A 6,000-nucleotide genomic window follows, 5' to 3' on the forward strand; every position below is an offset into this window, starting at 1 on the left:
TCATGAAAGTGGTATATCCACTGATACTCTTATAATGGCAGTACTTCGTAGATTACGATCTGAACCCAATCTGAATCCACCAAAGCAAGCAATTTGTCAATCAATTCTTTCTTATCAACATTTCCTGGATACTGATACTGCTCATAAAGCTGAAACTGATGCAATTCGAAAGAGATTAAGTGAGCTTGAACAACAATGTCGACCGGCCACTATCTTAAGAAGTCGGGATGATCAAAACCCGGATGATCAACCCGAGGGGGAGAATAATGTTCAAGATAGTGGAGAAGGTCATAATACAACACAAGAAGTAAATGTTCAAGATACAACAGAAGGAAATCAAGATCAAGTTCAAAGTGTGGATATTCCTTCATCATCTCAAGCTCATCAAGTTCATAATTCTGATTCAGATGATCTGCCTCCACTTGTTAAATACATCTCTCACTACTACTCAACCACATCAAGTTCTGATCAAAACAGTGATCTTGATCCGTTTCAACCTGAGAAGAGGACTGATGATGACAGTGATTCTGATTCGGATGATTCTAATGATGCTCCACCAAGACCTGCTATGTCTCAAGAACAATTTGAAAAAGATATCTTTGAAGAGATTGTCTATGATCTAAGAGATACAAATAATCTTGACACTCCAAGAGAGCTTAGCATGGGCATTAGACATCCAAGAATCACTCGAGACAAAATCTGGCGAATTAATGAAGGATATTTTCATGAGAATTATGCTCAAATGCTGAATCTGAATGTCAGACCTGAAGCATTAGTATGCAGGGCTAGATACATTGAAGAAAGAGCCTTCCCGATTTACTGCTCATCTGAGGAAAGACTCAACATGCCCTTGAATAGGTTGAGAGCATTCTTTCTTTTCAGACATCAAAATCAAAGGGATACATATTTGGAAATGATGAATGCTGAAAGCACCAGTAAGAAGTGAAGAGTGGTATAATCAGTTCCAGAGTCCTATTACAAGAGTATTGACATTAATTGCTCCTATCAAATATCAGAATCAAAGACTTGTCCGATTTAGAGTGCAAAGAGCTGATGGTCACATCTATGCTATTCATGAAGAATCTTTTCAAAACTTACCAATCTCTGACATCATCTTTCTCTACAACCAGTATGCTCATTTGATCACAAAGACTCCAGATCAACTCCTTGCTTATGAAGCTCTGAAGAGTCACATTCAGGCTTTAATCAGATATTATGAGTTCAATGATTTCCAGATTGGTTTAGAAAGGAGAACAAGAAGAATCAATCTTACAAAACCAATTCAGAGAGCAGGAGGTTATGAGTTGGATTCTTATCAAATTGGAGATCCAATAGAAGAATTGGATGGATTTGTTTTCATTAACAGCTTCAGAGGAAAAATCTTTGTCCGTGCATCTGATTTTCCCAAGTATTTAGATGGCACTCTGAAATATTGCTTATTCTTCCTCAGAGCCATTCATGATAATCCTGATCCAAGAGAAAATGAAAACATTCAAATTCAAAGAGAAAGACATATAAGAAGGATCCAAGAGACAATTGACATGCGTCAAAGAGTTAGAGATCTAATTGCTGTTAGAACTATTAGACCAAGAGAAGGAATCATTCATACTAAGACAGGTTCATGGGTTCTTTGGAATCCAAGTCATGAACGAGGTCCTCATAATATTCCTCCAGTGAACTTTCAAGATAATATCAGATTGCCTGATGAACGTCCAGAAGGTGCTAACTGGCATTTCATTCCTAAAAGGTATTGGAATGACTCTTGGAATAGTTACAAGAAAAAAGCTTTTTGGAATTCCATGAAAGATAAACCATCTACAACAAAAGCAGCTCAAGATTACAAGAAAAGAAAGAATAAGAAAAGACGAGCTGAGAAAAGGAGGAAGAGGAACAGGAGGAATTGATTGTAGACAACCAAGCACTAAGGGGGAGAATGTTAGAAATTCAAAATAGTGCTTAGTTGTATTTCATTATCTTTGTAAATGTGTATATGTAATATAAGGTTGAGGGGGAGCTTATGTATTTACTTAGAGTATAAATACCCCTCAAAGCCTTAACATTTTGTAACCTTTTGATCATACTTGCAAAATATAATTCCAAGCTTTCCAAACACACTTCCCTGTCTCTCTCAATACAGACACTAAAACACACACATCCACCATTGTTAATCACCTTACTTCCGCACCCGAACACGAACGATTTCTGGTTTATTACAACTTTGAACTTTGTTTTGATGAACCAAACACAACAGCCCCCACGTATATGCTCTTTTTGTTATTCAATGTTGTCGTGTGACAAGAATATATAGCCCACAATCCCACATTATCCTATTTTTCTTTGGGGGATAATTACATAAGTAAACACAAAAAAAGAGGTATTTTATGAATTAGACGCCATTTTCAAATCTATTCAAAATAAACAATATACCCGTGTGTTCTAGTATAATTCTCACCATGAGTTTCCACCAATAAGATTTCAACACCTGGCTGCACCAACACCCCCAACTTCCACCTCCAAAACACCATATCCAATCCATCCATCACATTTTTCAATCATTAACCCAAAAGACCAAAACAATAGCTCCTTCTTAAAATATGAACAAGTGAAATCGTAATTTGTCAAAGCTTGGAGTTAATGTTGTTCAATCTATCCGTTCCAACTCCTACGTGTTTATCAGTGGTTTATCGAAGTCTCATAAGGAGGTCCGACATTTCTTTTATATGTTGATGAATCTTTCAACTTTATTAACAAGAATTTTTAAAGGAACAAACGAATTCAATCTTGGATTAAAAAGGATATGCGTTTTGCGCCAATTTACATCAAATGTAAAGTGAATCACCAATGACATCAATTAAGGGACCCAACGAACAATATAAGTCGATCACACAATCTAGTTTGGTTTTTTAAAAATTGTGTGAAGAATATATCAACACAAATATAACAAATTAAGTTCATATCGTTTTACACTAACCATGAACCTTAATAACTTTAATAACAAATGTTTTTCCTATACTAAAGTATCACACAGGTGAGGCCATTGAAATTATCTAGCCATTTCAAATTTTGTCATCATCAAAAGAAAGCTCCAACGGGATCTATTATAAATAAACTTCATTCTCTAGATATCATCGTGAAACAACAAATCTGTACAGAGCTTACGTACAATGGCGATCCCGAGAATTTTAACACCCCGGCCAAACAAAGAAAAATATGCCCCTAGCTTTAGCCGAATTCAAACATATAAACAATTTTTTTTATAAACGATAACTAGCATTATAACAAAATTTTATATATGCATAATAAGATCATAATTTTAGAATTACATACCATAGTAGTTATTTATTTATCCGATGATCCGTGAAGTTCTCCTAACATTTTTCATAGCAAATTGTTTAATTAGATCTTCACAATTTATGTTCTCTAAGATTTCATTCTCATTTGGATTCACAATTTATGTTCTCTAAGATTTCATTCTCCATAACAGAATTTTTTTAAGGGAAGGGTATTAATCTTTTCTAATTTTGTAAATTGTGGGTGATGGAAAAGACCTCAAGAACATATAGGAAATCTTTCTTTTGTGGTCATAAGCTATTTAGTAAACTCCCAAATGTTAGTCATTAGTCCAAATGACTCGATTTATGTTGCTTATTTTCCTTAAAATCATTCTCCTCAGCATCCCAAGTGGTGTTTTTATTTGGACAATCACCTCGTCACCTTGCAGCTGATTGCACACTTAAATCTTTAAGGTTGAACTGTCCTATACAGGGTCGGTCTGGTTGGGTAGGTGTAACACCCCGAGCTAGGGCTCGAAATATTACGGAAATTATATAGCACACAGTGGAATTATCGTAGAATATAAACTACATGAAAATTAAGGATTCGGTGAATCCAAACCAACATTTAAGGTGCAAGATACAAAGTAAACAAGAAGTCATGAATGAGAAATAAACGGGTCATTACAACAAATTTCATAAGTACCAAGCATAAACCTAAATGGACCACGGATCACGGATCCATGGGAGTCCCAATCCAAGCTCTAGCAGAAACGAAAAGTAGCCAATCAATACTCCAACTTCACATGAATACCTGAAAAGTGCACTAAACAAATTCAACACTAGGTTGGTGAGTTCGTAGTGATGGATCACAAGGAGCCATCGACAATAATCACAATACATATAAGGAAGATCCAGCATACAAGTAGCCTTCACGTACCACACTATCAACCCATCATGATTTCACAATATAAACAAGCGTGTGATGGTAAACACATAATATGCCAATGCCAAATAGGAATCGTATGCAAGTCAAAGTCATAATGCGTATGATATGCATGCCAATGTCGAATGCCTATGATATGCATGCCAAAATCCAAAGTACTCATAGAGTGGCCTTACGGTTCAACAACCTGCCTTTAGAACCATTACTCGTAGAGTGGCCTTACGGTTCAACAACCTGCCTTTACAACCATTAACAACCAACCAATGCATCCCAAATGCATTTCCCAAAACCGCCCCAAACCTTGGTTTACCACAAAGTCCCACAAACTAGCCAATATCCATATCGAAGCTTAAGTGTGTTGCCTCTATCACAATTCCATCAATAATCATCCATCAATCCAACCAACCGAAACCATACGTGCATACACTTAGGAGGATTCTACCTCCAACGAGTTCTCGATGCTTATATATAGGGTCACCCGCAGCCTTCCCACCACATACCAAACTCTTTGAACGTATAATCGACATCCATGTATGCACAACTATCCTAATAACTACTGTAATCCAAACATATGCATAATCAATCAATCAATTCATCAAACAATCCATAATTCAATCCACAATTCAATCAACATTTAATCACACAATATTTAATCATAACAAGTGCAAATAAATTAATTAGAAACCATCAAACCATTTATAAATCAATCAAATAAACAAACACGTATGGGTGCACTTTCCAGCCTGAATCTCAAGCGAGTAGGGAACTACGGAACTCACCTTGGTTTCCAAGCAAAACGACAAGTTAAATTTGGGTTATAAACGTTCAACGATCGCCACGTGTCCACAACCTATCAATGTACATCACATTACAATCAATTCCAACTTTTATAACCTTAACAATTTGGTCTAGCAAGTTCAAATTGAGTCACAACCCCACTAACGCTTAAACAACCTTCTCGGGTGTAAATAAGACACTTAGACTCGACATTTTTAGAAATGGGGGAGGTCTCATCCCAAATGAGGGTTATTACAAGAAACTAGACTCTTTCACGAATCCAACGGTAGGTCACACGTCTCGATTGGGCTTACGGTTTGAGAGATACGACTATTTTAAGAACAAGTGAGTTTGCGATGTTCAGGGGTCAGGTGCGGCGCACCAGAAGAGTGGTGCGACGCATTTTTTTGTTCAGAAAACTCACTCAGACCCTGGTGCGACGCACCTATGCCCAGTTCAGTTCCAGATCATCCAAACACGAACCAAACTCGACCCAAACTCAATTTTTGACCTAGAAATCGATTTAGGAGGCTTTGAGACTCATTTTGAAGCATAATTAAACATACCTTAACATAAATAAACATAACCCACCTTACAAATCCATTCCATAACTCAAATCAAACTCAATATCTTGAATTAACTTCCTAAAGCCCTAAATGACACTTGCAAGCTTTTCGACTCGATTCAAGACCCGAATCCACTTGACATCAACTAGAAACAAGTAAACCAAGATAAAATAAAGGTTATGGAACAAGTTTAGCTTACCAAATCTTCACCTAGCACTCAAACCCGAATCTTGACCCGTATGGGATGTTTTCTTGCACCTTGGACTTCAAAACCCGAATTTTTGATATGATGCTAAGAAGATGATGTTGATTATTAATCTAGTTCTTAATCTTGCTTAAGTTTTTATAAAAGTGATAGAAATCTAGAGAGAGAGAGAGAGAAGTGTGTGTGTGTGTGTGTTCTTGGAAGAGAGTTAGAGAGAGAAAGGAGATGAAGAAT

This window comes from Erigeron canadensis, chromosome 9 (genome assembly GCF_010389155.1).
Source record: "Erigeron canadensis isolate Cc75 chromosome 9, C_canadensis_v1, whole genome shotgun sequence".
NCBI lineage: Eukaryota > Viridiplantae > Streptophyta > Magnoliopsida > Asterales > Asteraceae > Erigeron > Erigeron canadensis.